We start from the raw sequence: 14036 nt of genomic DNA, 5'->3' as shown, positions 1-14036 counted from the left end.
ATACTTTTCAATTCTTTGGAAAGTAGATTACTCAATAACTAGTAATTAGTAAATACCCTCAAATGCTTATGAATTATATTAGTAGATTATCACACATTAAACATGATTCAATTGATATAAAATATATCTCTACAAAATTTGAATTTAAATTCTTATACTAAAAAAATATTTAATGACTATTTTGGTCTATAATTTTATATTATTAATTTTGTATCTATTCTACTATTGCATTGCTTATCTTGATATATCTATACTATGCTTTTAATATTGATTTATTTTCTTTTTTATTTTTAAAATGAAACTATTTTGATCTTTTAGAAATTAAAATAAAAAAGATAGTAACTTTTTTAAACATACACTAACTATAACTAATATCAAAAGTAGAATTAGAAAAATAACATTTAAATTCAAGAAAATAAATTGTTTTTAAATATATAAAATTAACCAAAAAAAGTTACGACTAATACAATAAAATATTACAATGTATTTTTAATGACATATCGCATTTAAAATAATTTTTTTGGAAAAAAATTATATGACGCAAAATTTGAGTAAGATATGTGAAAAACAATGAATTTTTGTGGTGTCACATTATTCATATTTGGATAAAAATAAAATGTGACACCATGTTTAATGGATAATATGAAACGAAATAATAGAATATTATTTCAATAGTTTTTGAATTAAATAATATAAGCACACAATATGGGATATTTATTTTAATTGACATTAAACGCAAGAAAACCTAGCCACCTAATCTACACCAAACCTTATCGGGTGAAAAGGGTAAAATAGTAATTTACAACAATTTTACGTACACTTGGAGACTAAGTCACATTCAAATATATCAATAAAAATAAGGTTCTCATGTTAATGCAACTCTATGTCATTAATGATGATCCAATCTACTACATTTTATGCATTAACTATGTATTTAAATCAACAATCTATCAAATTACATTAGAACCTCGTCAAGTAATTTATATACGTCACGGATTAAGAATGTAATTCTATAAATTAAATTGGTAATTTTTAGTAAAAAGAAATGAGGATATGTGTAAGTGTGTGTATATATATATTCTGAGATATGGATTAATTTGACAAATTCTAGATGTTCAACAAATATTCTTGAAAAATGAACCAAGTATTCATGATATGCTTTAAGAGATAAGAGACACACGGGAATATTATACAAATATTTTTGGATCTTTATAAATATTATCTTTGCTTAGGTATGTATTTGTAACATAGATTTCAAGTATCAATACATTTAAAACTATATTTAATTTTTAATATGTTGAAAAGTGAAAAACTCTGTTGATATTTTAAAATTTGAATGAATATAAAAACTGAAAATTAAGAGGGCATTAAAGTGTAGAAACTCAAAGGAAATTTAGAAGTTTAGAAATTATAATTTTGAGTTATTTATGTGTTGAGCGTTAACTAAACTAAACTATGTTTTTATTTTCCTTCTTATTTTAAAATTGAAATGAAATATTAAAGTGGAAATGAGAAAACATGATTAGAAAAAGAAAAAGAAAAAGAAAGTAAAAAGAGAAAAGAAAAGTAAGAAGATAAGCACGAAAAGCACATGATTTACAATAACTTTATTGGAAATTAATGTTGAAGAGAGTTAGAGGAGCGCAGCCGCTGAAGAAGCGGTGGCACCACCGTGGACCAGCCAGCCACGGACAGATCAGCAATCAATTTAAGTGCGGTGACACGTGTCTTTTTTAAATTAAAACCCCCCCGAAAATATGGGGACCAGAAATATTTAATATATCTTTTGTTTCAAAAAGTGACAAAATATATTATTATTAAAATCATGTGGGCGTTGCATCACGAAATTTCCCATACACATCTTTTGGATTGGAACATTGAGAAGGTTCACTTTCTATCTTTTGGATTAATATATGAAGGTGGATATCGACATTTTTAAGTTCCAATCCTATCCATACTCATATATACTTTTCTATATCATATAATTCCTTTTCTTTTTTCTTTTCCTCATACACTCTTAATTTAATTGTATCAAAACTTCATCAAATCAATAATCATCATAGATTAAAAGACCAAGTTGATTGATAAAAATCCATGAAACTGATGACAATCGATTTGAAATAAGAAATGATTCTATTGGTGTTGGTTTGAAAAAAATTCAAACCAACCACAATTTAATAAAAATTCAAACGCTTAAACTGATCAGTCGATAGACCAACGGTCAATTTATGCTCTTTCATAGTGAAGATTCATTCGAATATTTTTTAAATCAGCCTTAATCAATTCGTTAGCTGTTGAGTTGGAAAAAAAATTCTAACCGACCGATTCTCACTCATAAAAACAAGATTTGATCTAATAATAATAAATAACATATGAAATGACACTATTTCAAAAAATTATACTAAATTAAGATCTCAAACCCTTGAAGGTTAAAAAAAATGACTGACTAGATAAAATTTTACAACGTTAGAACTATCACAATTACAAAAAAATAAAAAATAAAAAATCCCTAACTCTAATTACAATAAACACTCTTTTAGAGCATTATATACCATTTACACAAATAGGTTAGTATTCCAAATCAAAGTGCCTTTAACTTGGATTGATTTGAAAGTAAAGGCACAAGCTCTCCTATAATACTCAACACCCATAACACTTATTTGATTCTTTCCTTACATGAGATAACCATTTCTTTAATCTTTTGTCAAAACCTAATTTAACCATATATATATATATATATATATATTTCATTTATTGTTAATTGAGTTAGAGATAAAATTTTATGTTATTTAATTTATTAAAATAAATAAATTATTTGTTTGAAAATATTGTAGATGTTATTTGAAGGTGTTTAAATTTAGGATTATTTTTGTATGTGATCCAATCCAAACCTATGGAGAGAAGAATGTTTTAAGTAACAAAGAAAAGTAAGTAATAAAATAAAGGAGGTTGGCGATGACAAAACATGATGGGGCATAATATAAATTGATAAAAGACTATAATAATATAAAATGAAGAGGAGGAAGAACATGATTTAAGAAGTTGGCAGAGTATTCGGGGAATTGGAGGGACCATATATATATATATATATATATATATATATATATATATATATATATATAAGCTCAAAGGAAAAAGGAATAATATGAATACATTAATTAGCTACAAAACTAATGCCCTCTTTTCTCAAACAAAGGGAATCTCATTATTGCATACAACCTATAGCTAACCCTACAAATCACATCTTAACAACACACACTACACTACACTACACTACCAATCTATCTCTTCTGTCAAAAAAACAAAAAATGGCTCCTAAATTTTACAATATTACATCTTTAATACTTAAGTTTAGTTTCAATTTATTGAGTTCAATCTCAATTACATTTTTCAAGATTTCAACATTTTACGCTTTAAATTTTATTTTATTTTATTAAATATTTACGTTCGATCATGGATGTTCGTAAAAATTTTAACTTAATTTAAATATAGATGAAATTGATGAAACTTAAATAATCATAATTGTTATAATTATTTTAGATTAGTTAACAAATATTAACAATAAATACAAAGTAGATATTTGATATAAAAGATTCAAGATTGAATACGATAATTCTTAGGGTCAAATTGAAACAAAATTCAAACTTTATCTAGTATTTTGAAATGTAGGAACTAAATTAGAAAACAAATTTTAAAATTTAAGGATTAAATATGTAGCAATTTAAAATGTATGGACAAAATGGAGACTATATAGACTCAAAATTTAGAGAGAAAAAATATATCTTTTGAAAAGAAAAAAAAAACCAATAGTTTGCATGACATTATTATTCAAAACAATAATATGCCTATCTTAATACAACTTACCACTGGTTTTGTAGCATTTTAATCCCATTCAAACTATTTCAATTTTGATTATATTTTATCGTAGGGGAACATGAATGTTGGGGACATGGTTTTAATAAATCTAATTGATGGGAACATGTAACTCAGTACTCTTTCTTTGCTACCTTTAATTCGTCACTCTCTATAATGATAAAAGAAAGATAAAGGAAATAAAATTTTATGACACCTTTTAACCTCTTGCAAATGATTTGTTTTTAATGTAATGCATGTGGCTTTCTAATTCATTAATGAAGTTATATATTAAAAAAAAGGATAAAAAACCTCCATATTCTAACAGTGTACCATATGCTTTCCTATTCTTATCCATCATTTTCAGCAAAACAATATATATACAAAAATCATGTCAATTATCATGAAGTTAAGTTTACTCTGTCATTATCTATCATATTTAAATTTTTATCTCTTTAATTTAGTATTGTGAGTTAAAATATTTTCTATTTTCTTTTTATAAAGCTTATGGCAATTTTATTTTTTAAAAGTTGATTTTTTTAATTATATATCGTGAAGTTGAATTTAAGTTTATAAAATCTCTTGAAGTTGAATGCACATCCTTCATGAAAAAGGAAAGTGTATGATTTCTTTTTTTAAATTATTGAAGTAATAGAAGAATATTCGTATCTTTAAATAATTTGAGCTCAACAAGTGTGGTTCCTTGCGATGATTTTTACCTTAATAATAGGAGGAAACAATTTAAAAAACATTAAATGAAAACAAAGTATTTATTATATATTCTATTTAATGGTTATTCGAAACAGGTTGTAACATTTTAGTACTAAAAAATACTATAATTTAACCGTACAATAGGGTTAAAATTGTCTAAATTTTCAATATATATATATATAAAATTTAGTTTAAGTTTCTACCAAACTATTTACTGTCCGTTCGTGTAACAAATCTCCTAAAATTAGCCATTTTTTAAGTCGTGTAATGAAGCCACTAGAATTAGCCATTTTTTAAATATTACAAGTTTGCCCTTTCATATTTCTTTCTTCTGCGATTCATCTTCCTTTCTTCTCTATTTCGTCTTCTCCGTTCTTCCGTGCGATTTCGTCTATCTTCTTTTCTCTTTTTCTTTTCTGCGATTTCTTTCCATCATCTTTCTTATTTTTCAATTCTTTATTTACATGTTTTTCTTCTTTTCCTTTTTTTTTTTTTTTCGATTCGATTTCTTTCCATCGCCTTTCTTTTTACGTGTTTGCATTTGGTAACCAAATCTAAACGACTTTGTATTAAAAAAAATAGCAAAATCTAATGTATATAAGACTGTTTAAAAAAAATAACAAAATCTAGAAGATCGTGTATAAAGAATATTGGAAAAAAATAAAGAATCTTGGAAAAAAATCATTTAGATTGAAGTACCAAATGTAAACGATTGTGTAAAAAAAGTAAACGATTCTGTAAAAAAAGATTATGTATAAATAATCTTGAAAAAAATCATTTAGATTGGAGTAGCCAAATGAAAACGATCGTTTAGAAAAAATAAATTATAATGTAAAAGAATAAAATATCGTGTATAAAACATCTTGAAAAAAATTCATTTGGATTGGAGTAACCAAATGTAAACGATCGTGTAAAAAAAAGTAAACGATCATGTAAAGAAAGTAAATGATCGTGTAAAGAAATCTAAATGATTGTGTACCAAAATAATTAAAAAAATCGTGTACCAAATTAAAAAAAAATCATTTAAATTTAGGTCCCTAAATCTAAATGATCATGTAACAAAATTAAACTATGGAATTGAAAAGCCCATATCTAAACGATCGCGTAGTCATATCTAAACGATCACGTATAAATTGTAGCCAGATCTAAACGACCGCGTTATAGCCATATCTAAACGATCGTGTATAAACTGTAGTTATATCTAAACGATCGCGTATGAATCGATCGTAGTCATTATCTAAATGATCAGGTATAAATTGTAGCCCTATCTAAACGATCAATAACCAAATCTAAGCGATCGTAAATATATTAGGCACGCGTTGTTGACGGCGTGGTTGACAAAACATTTTTCACTACAAGAAAATGGATTATTCCCGACGCAGAAAACGATGTCGGCATAAGAAACGTCGGGAATAAGGGTTTTCCCGACGCCGTGAACACCGCGTCAGGCAATGCGTCGGGAAAACACTATTTCCCGACGCACCAAGAAAGCGTCGGCAAGAATTCGTCAGGAGAAGGGTAAATTAAATTTTAAAAACAAACTATTCCCGACGCCGTGCACAGTGCGTCGGGAAAAGGGGTTTTTCCCGACGCACTATTAGGCGTTGGGAAAACCGTTTAAAGAGCGTCGGGAATGCCCCTTGTCCCGACGCTTTTAGGGGGGATTTTCCGACACCGCGGCACTGCGTCGGGAAATCCCCTTTTTAATCGTTTCAGTTCTGTAATTTACAGAACCGAAACCGAGAGAGAAAACGAGAGGAGAAAATTAAAAATAAATCAATGCAATCAAACCTAATTGATTTAACCAATAAATCGATTTTGTTAAATTAAAAAAATATAAAAATAACAAAATTAAATATATTTAAATTTATACTTTCGAGATGACGAAATATTTTGGATTAAATCGAATTTATTATTTTTTATTAATAAATAAATAAATTTAGAGATTATAAAAACAAATTAAAACTAATAAAATATTTTCCTATATAAAACTAAAAAGTTGTTAGGAAAAAAATACCAAAACTAATAACATCCAAATTTCAAATTTCAATTTCCCACATTTCTCTCAAGTTTGTTATAGAAAATTAATTAACTAATTTTAAATTCAAGTTGTTATAAAATTTTGTATTCTTTATTATTTAACAAAATTTTTATAAATATTTTACAATATAAGTTGTTAAATTTTAAATTATAACATTCAAATTGTTATTAAGAATTTATCTTTGCCATTATTTTAGAGATATTGTGTAAGATTTGAATTCAAATTGACGATTTTGAAATATATAAAATCTAAATTCAAATTGTTATTAAACATTGTATTGTTTAATAAAGTTTTGATAAATATTATGAAATATAAATAATACGAGGCAATTGAATTTATATTTGTCATTATTTTAAGGTTATTATCTAAAATTTGAATTGAAATCGTTATTAAACATATCTGTTACGAAGTGTAGAAATAAATTGTTAATTAATTGATTTAAATCCTAAGAATAAAAAAAATTATTAGATATTACAACCCTATTTTGTAAAAGAAACATCATCTTCGGTTGAGATTTACCAAAATTATTTACAAATACACAGTATAATTAAGTATAAAAATGTTAAAAAAGTATGTAGCCGGTGATTTTACTATAAATCTATTTTGCTATTTTTCAGTTTATTATTTACTATTTTACTATTTACACGTGTATCTTTCTAATAAATCAGTAAATTATTGAATGACGTGTTAAAAAATAGATAAAGTATGTACTATTGAGAGATACCTCAAAAAATATTGAAATGAGTCCAATCATTTATCGTTCGCCCACTAGTTTGGAATGGGCTTTTCAGGTCGAGAATATTTGGGCCCAATCGGATTTCAATGAGCCTAACTGACTCCACAAGTTTCATCCCATAGTACCATCTAATCAAATATTATCCATGCCAAGTATTATCTTTCAAAACTACGTTTCTGTAAAAAATATTAAAATATAGTATTGCACTAATACACCCTTTTCACTGGTTCACTACTTCATTTTAGTTTACATTTACTCAAGTGAAAACATAATAGATTATAGGAGTGAGTATTATAGACTGAGAAATCGAGAAGTCGATTGATCGAAAAATGAAAGGAATCAGTCGGGATCGATTTTAGAAAACTTCAAATCGAGAATTTCCAAAAATTATTTTTAAGTGTTAATTCGACCTGACTGAGCCTTATTCATTAATGTTGAGGTCGATTTGACACTTCACTAAACTGACTACAGTCGATTTTGTTAAAAAACTGACTCCGACCGATCGATGATCAACCCTAATATATGATCTATTGGAACAAATAAAAGGATCTCATTTGATTACATTTGAGGTTGTTAACTTGTATTATGCAATTGTCCTAACATGTAGGGCTAACATCTAAATCTGTAATGAAATAACACAATCCAATTATTAAGTTGAGGGTGCTCATTTCAATTAAGCTTGAGAATTACATCTTATCATTATCGCTGCCAATATAGTTATCGTTGCAGCTATCATTACTATTGTTACTGCTAGCCGAAAATTTTCAAATTTGACATAATTAATATTGTCGTTACTAATATCGATACTACTCGACTATCAGAAATAGAGATAACGGTAACAATAACAGTAAATTTTACAAAATTCATAATTTTAAGTATACGTGATGAAAAACAATTCAATTGCGGTTGTGACTTAAGCTCATTGCTACGGATCCATCAATAGAATTTCATTACGATTGCATCGGATTTTATTACAGTTTGGTAAACGTGACCTAAATTATGAGATTTTTTCTTTTATATCCATGAGTGTCGGGATCAGCTTATGCGCACTTCCACTAATTTCACGGGACACCCCGTTTGATCCTAAACATTTTGGTATCAAAGAAGCTCGTAGGAAATTAATTCCTAATTGGCTGGTCACCATGGATTGGACCCGTGATCTCTTACATGAGCTCGTCACTTGAGACAATATAAATGGTATTGAATCACAATAAGTGACATAATTGGGATTCGGCCACAAAAAGGTTAGATTAACTTGTTTGTTTTCTAATCAACCTAGGAAGAACCCCGACCAGTAATATTACTTCAAGTTGTTGCTAGTTGATACTCATCTTAGCATAATCCCTATTTGTAATGCTATTCACTTAAAATTAATTATGATGCGTTCTTTAAATTAGGTAATTGATCAATTCTGACTCTCACCTTGGTTGTTCGAAGTGAATTGTTTAAGCTTATATGAAATAGAAATTTATTCGATGAATCTACGATGAAGTTATAATTCGTGAAACAACTTAAAAGCACAGCAAGAAATGAACCTTTAATGACAGATGAACAGTAGCAAGTCTGGAGATGAAAAAAAACGTGATTTAAAATTTTTCCCCCTTTCCCACCAATTGCATTATCTTCTCAAATTTCATTTCCTTCATCTAACCTCTATTCGTTTTCTTTTTTTGTTTCCCCCTTCCTCATTTTGTACCATAAACTTCATTGTTTCTTCTCCACAATATCTCTCTTTTCACTCTCTCAATTTTCACAAAACAAAACCCACAAGTTACCCTAGTCGGTCGATGCCTCATGCTGTCAATGTCTGCCAGCGTCGTTTTGCTGTTGCGCGCCGCTGTCGAGAAGTTAGATATGTTTATTTTTCACTTGATTTGTTTATGTCTTCATCTATTTAGCAACTTCATTTTCTACTTTCATCATTATTGTGCGGTGAGTTGGAGTGATTAATTCGAACTTTCATTCCCAAAAATCTGTTACTTTAGTTTACTCTTTTGTACACCGATAAACTATATAAATTCTCATTTTCTAATACAATTTATTTAAATATTACTTACATTTCTTTTTAAGTGGGTTTGATAGGTGTGATGGTTAAATTCTCATTTTTATGCATGAGATTTTTATCTGTGCTTTTCATCATCAAAATGACGCTTGAAGTCCATTTTAACCTTTCTATTCTGTGATTATACTTCAAAAGGTACATGTTTACTTTTGACTTATTATATTTATATTTTGAGAGCAATGCTTCGTGAAAGGAACAGGTTCAAGGAAGATAAGGTTTGAGGTTCGAATGTATTTTGAGGTATATCATATAACTTAGAATTTCATTTATATGTTTGAATTGATTTATTTTGTAGACTTTGTGGTATTTATCTCCTGATGAAAATGTTTTTCAAATGTTGGTTGACATTAATTTATTTTGGTAGACTTGTTCCTTTAATGATGGTGAAAATCTCTTTTAAATAGTTGTTGACATTGAGTTTTTTTTTTTGGAGGATATACTTCTAAATAGTAAAATTGTTTTGAGCTTTTAAATTTTGTATCAGGAGGCCTATATATGGAATTGATTTAGACTTGAGTTCTTGAAAGATTTCTTGATCAGATTTTTCTTTTTTTTTTTCATTTTATTGTATTCAAGTGCTACATACTTGGTTTGGATGCTTTAGAATAGTACTAACCAACAAAGTGTTTGATTTACATAAATGAATCCTTAAAATTATTATGTTGTTATGTTAGGTAAATTTATGTGTTTTTTGATTAAGGTCATTTGTCTAGGTATTAACATGTTTTGAATTGTTTCAAACTCGGTTGAAGTATTGTAGATCCTTTATGGCATTGTGAAAGACTGTAACTTATAGTTTTGGACTTATTCAGAGTGGTTGGGTAAGATTTATGGTGGATTTTGAGTAAGATAATACCCCTCTTGTGAACACCTTCCATTATGATTTAAGGTTGATGGAATTGAATTCTAATTATCTAAATTTTGCCTTTGATTGTGTAGACTTTAAGGAAATCGAGACATTTATTCGAGGGAATGAAATATGGATTAAGAACGGTGAGTAGTTCTCACACACTTCAAAATTTAAGTTTGACTGATTTGTGATTTGATAAGAGTTTGATATTGGAAATGACTTATTGGGATTGGCCCAAATAGCAAAGCTATTAATCCTTGTCCCACATTGATAAATCTTGAAGTGGGATGAGGACATATAAACTTCTATCTTTAAAGGGACTACAAATTGAGTAAGTGATGAGTAATATTATTATGATTCACACTTGGTTAATATACAGTGATATGATATACTCGAATCAATGATTCATCCTTTTATTACTCATCATAAGACCTGCAGCTTCTGCAATCAATCCATTTTCATTTTTTATGCCCAACAGCACCTTATTTTTGACAACCGATATTTATATATATATGACCTATATATATAATTCTTATTTTCACAAAGATATTTTGCAAGATTCTTAAAATAAAGAAAAATTTTCTTCTAAACAAAATCTTCTAACATAAATGTTTATTAGAGTCATTGTCTCTTGTATTACTTTGAGTTCTACTTGTGGTTGGTCCCTCTTGATTTTGTTTATTTGAGTTCTTAAACCCAAATGAGTTGTTTTTTTGTTTATTTGAGTTCTTAAACCCAAATGAGTTTTTTGTTTATTTGTTTATTATTGTTATAAATTTGAATAGAGTTTTTATATGTTTGCAATTAAGCATTAAAGATTGGAGTTAGACATCTGATTTTTGAAATAAGTGGCACTACTAAAAAGTTTTATTTAAAAATGTTTTAGTCTGCCAACTAAAATATTTAAATTACATTTATCATGTGATTTATCTTGAAATTATGAATGAAATGGGAACTATTCTTTTTTTAAAGGGAAACAAAGCACCATTATTTTTGAAAATAAGAGTATGATACAGGGGCTAGAGTAAAGCCCAAAGGTATATCTTAGTGTAGTAAAGCTTTTACATTTAAGAGCAATGGTGCTTGGGTTATAATTCTTAAAAAGATGATGCTTGCGTGTAGATCCAGCCGCAAAGGGATTTGAGGTCACTGTTTGTGGAAGAAAAACCTGTTTCATCCTTTAATTTTTGCCAAAGAAACTTAGCAATATTGCAATTCATAAAGAGATGTTCTTTGTCTTCGCCATTTGACTTGCAAAGAAAGCATCAGCTTAGGTTAAGACAGGACCCGAGATTCTTCTTTTGGATAGTTTCCTTAGTATTTATTCCTCCATGCATCAGTGACCAGAGAAAAAACTTACATTTTTTTGGGATATAGGATTTCTAGAGGACTTTGTAATGCTTTTCTTAAAAAACTTCATGTCTGGGCTGGCCATTATTTAGTAAACTTTGCTTGACAGAGGCAATGGTGAAGATTTTGTCTACTTTCAGAGGCCACAACGTTTGCTCCGCCCTTTATCAATATACGAAATAGGTAGAGCATCTGTTATTTGTTGCCAAGTTGAAGATTCTCTGCTGTTAAGGGGCCACCTAGGTTTTAAAGACCACTTGTTTCTATTGTTATGCCACAAATCTTTAACATCAGCATCTTTGGCTTGAGAGAGGGCGTATAACTTGGAAAATCTTTTTGGAAGGATTCCAAGGGAGCTCCAACTAACGTGCCAAAAGGATATAATATCCCCGCTGTTTACCTCCCATGAATAATTTTCTTCAAACCAACTAAGGCCTACTACAGTAGAGGGCCTTTGCACTACTTTGTTTACCAAAATTAGGAATAACACCTAGATGGGGGGCTTTATATTTAGCTTGGATAATTCTCCTCCAAAGAGCATTGAGATCCAAATGGTATCTTCAGGGCCACTTGCAAAGAAGAGCAAAATTTGTCACTTTTAAAGATGTTATACCCAAGCCTCCCTTGTCTTATGGTGTAAACTTTCAATCAATTGATGAGATGAGATCTTGATTTTTCATTTAAACCTTTTCAAAGAAAATTCCTCTAGTGTTTCTCTATCTTCTTGTAAATAGTGGTTTGTGCTTTAAAGATCGAGAGTTGGTACGTGGGAAGACTATACAACGTAGCGTTTATAAGGGTTAGTTTCCCCCATTTGAGATGTTTGCATATTTCCAACTGTTTAAATTTTTATGGATTTTCTCTTCTATGTTTTTCCAGAAATTTTTTGTGAGAGGATTACCACCCAGAGGAATGCCCCAGTATGGAATTGGAAGAAGCTGATGGGTGATCTTCCAAGAATTTGTAACTTCTGTAGCACGTTCACTTGGTACATGTATGAGGCAAAGGGGAAGACTTTGGGAGGTTTATGTTGAGACCCGAAGCTTTTTAAAAAAGAGAGATAGCCATATGTAGATTGTGAAGATATGTGTCGTTATCTTCAATAAATAATAGGATGTCGTTGGCAAAAAAAAAAAAAAAAAAGGGTCAAGCTGCATTGAGAATTGAAGTTAACCCTTTGATAGCATTTGTTTTCTCAAAGTGCTACAAAAGCCTACTGAAATAGTCCATGACAATGACAAATATAGAAGGGGAGATAGGGTCTCCTTGACGAATTCCTCTATTTAAAGGAATTCGGCCATGAAGTCTCCTATTTATGAGCATAGAATATTTGACATTACTGATGCAAGCTCTAATCCACTTCCTCCAAGTTAGAGGGAAGTTCTTCACTTTGGCATGTAATCAATAAAATCCCAGTTGATTTTATCAAAGGCTTGTTCAATGTCTAGTTTGATGACAAATCCCTTTGTTTTGCTACATTTCTAGTAGTCTATAGCTTTGTTGGCCATTAAAATGACCCTGTTATTTGTCTTCCCTTTACAAAAGAGAGTTAATTTTTAGAGATAGTTTTTAGAAGGGTGGATTCAATCTATTTGCTAATGTCCTAGCAATGATTTTGTACAGGAAAGTGGTGAGATTGATCGACCTATAGTCTTTGGCAAAATTGTAGGCTTTTTTTTTTTTTTTTGAAACCAACGCAATATGAGTGTTGTTCACATTATTGTTGATAACCCCTTTGCTGTGAAAGTCTTTGAAGACTTCCATAATGTCTGTTTTAAGAATATGCTAGAAGGACTTATAAGAATGCAATGGAATGCTGTCCGGGCCCAGAGCTTTATTATTTTCAAAGGAGAAGATGATTTTTCTGATTTCCTCTTCCTCAAAAGAAGCACATAGAAGTTGATGATGATCATCCAAAATTTGGTGCCAATCAAGATTTTCGAGGAGAATGATGCTCATGTTTTTTCCATTGTAGAGATTCTTAAAATAGTGTACAAGAGCATCGACAATGGAGATATTTGAGCAGTGGGTGTTGCCTTGATCGTCCTGAATTTCTGAAATAACAGATTTTCTTTGCTTTGCTGTGCAACATTTGTGAAAGAATGCTGTATTCTCATCCCCATCTTTAATCCAAATTTTCTTTGCCCGTTGGACCCATTATTGGGCTTCTTTAACTGTACATCAGTTGGCTGAGGTCAGCTTTGAGGGAAATTCTTCTGTTGCTGTCAACTTGATCAAGGAGATTAAGCTCCTCCTTTTTATCTATCATAATTATTTCCTAAATGACGTTCTCCTTAAAAGTAGAATTTGCCTTCAACTTATTTTTTTTTTGTCAAAATTTGATTGATTTGGATAATTCTTTTGGTCTTTGAATAAAGACAAAACGAGGGTGACCTGCAAAAGTAGTGTTTGCCCACCAAGATGCAAGGTGATT

At 29.3% G+C, this 14036-nt stretch overlaps 1 long non-coding RNA gene across 5 annotated transcripts; it reads left to right on the top strand.

Moving 5' to 3' along the window:
* The first annotated feature begins 8782 nt into the window (after positions 1 to 8782).
* LOC103498148 (uncharacterized) lies at positions 8783 to 13759 on the top strand. 5 transcript variants are annotated; one of them, XR_007823405.1, is made up of 5 exons: positions 8783 to 9642; positions 10155 to 10223; positions 10342 to 10395; positions 11712 to 12401; positions 12482 to 13759. It is a non-coding gene; the product is annotated as an uncharacterized LOC103498148 (long non-coding RNA). The 5 variants fall into 5 exon arrangements; XR_007823406.1 differs by having other exon boundaries at positions 8783 to 9187; positions 9602 to 9642; positions 10116 to 12401; XR_007823404.1 differs by having other exon boundaries at positions 10116 to 10395.
* The last annotated feature ends 277 nt before the right edge of the window (positions 13760 to 14036 follow it).

This window comes from Cucumis melo, chromosome 9 (assembly GCF_025177605.1).
Source record: "Cucumis melo cultivar AY chromosome 9, USDA_Cmelo_AY_1.0, whole genome shotgun sequence".
Classification (NCBI taxonomy): domain Eukaryota; kingdom Viridiplantae; phylum Streptophyta; class Magnoliopsida; order Cucurbitales; family Cucurbitaceae; genus Cucumis; species Cucumis melo.
This window is presented reverse-complemented; position numbering and strand designations above follow the sequence as displayed.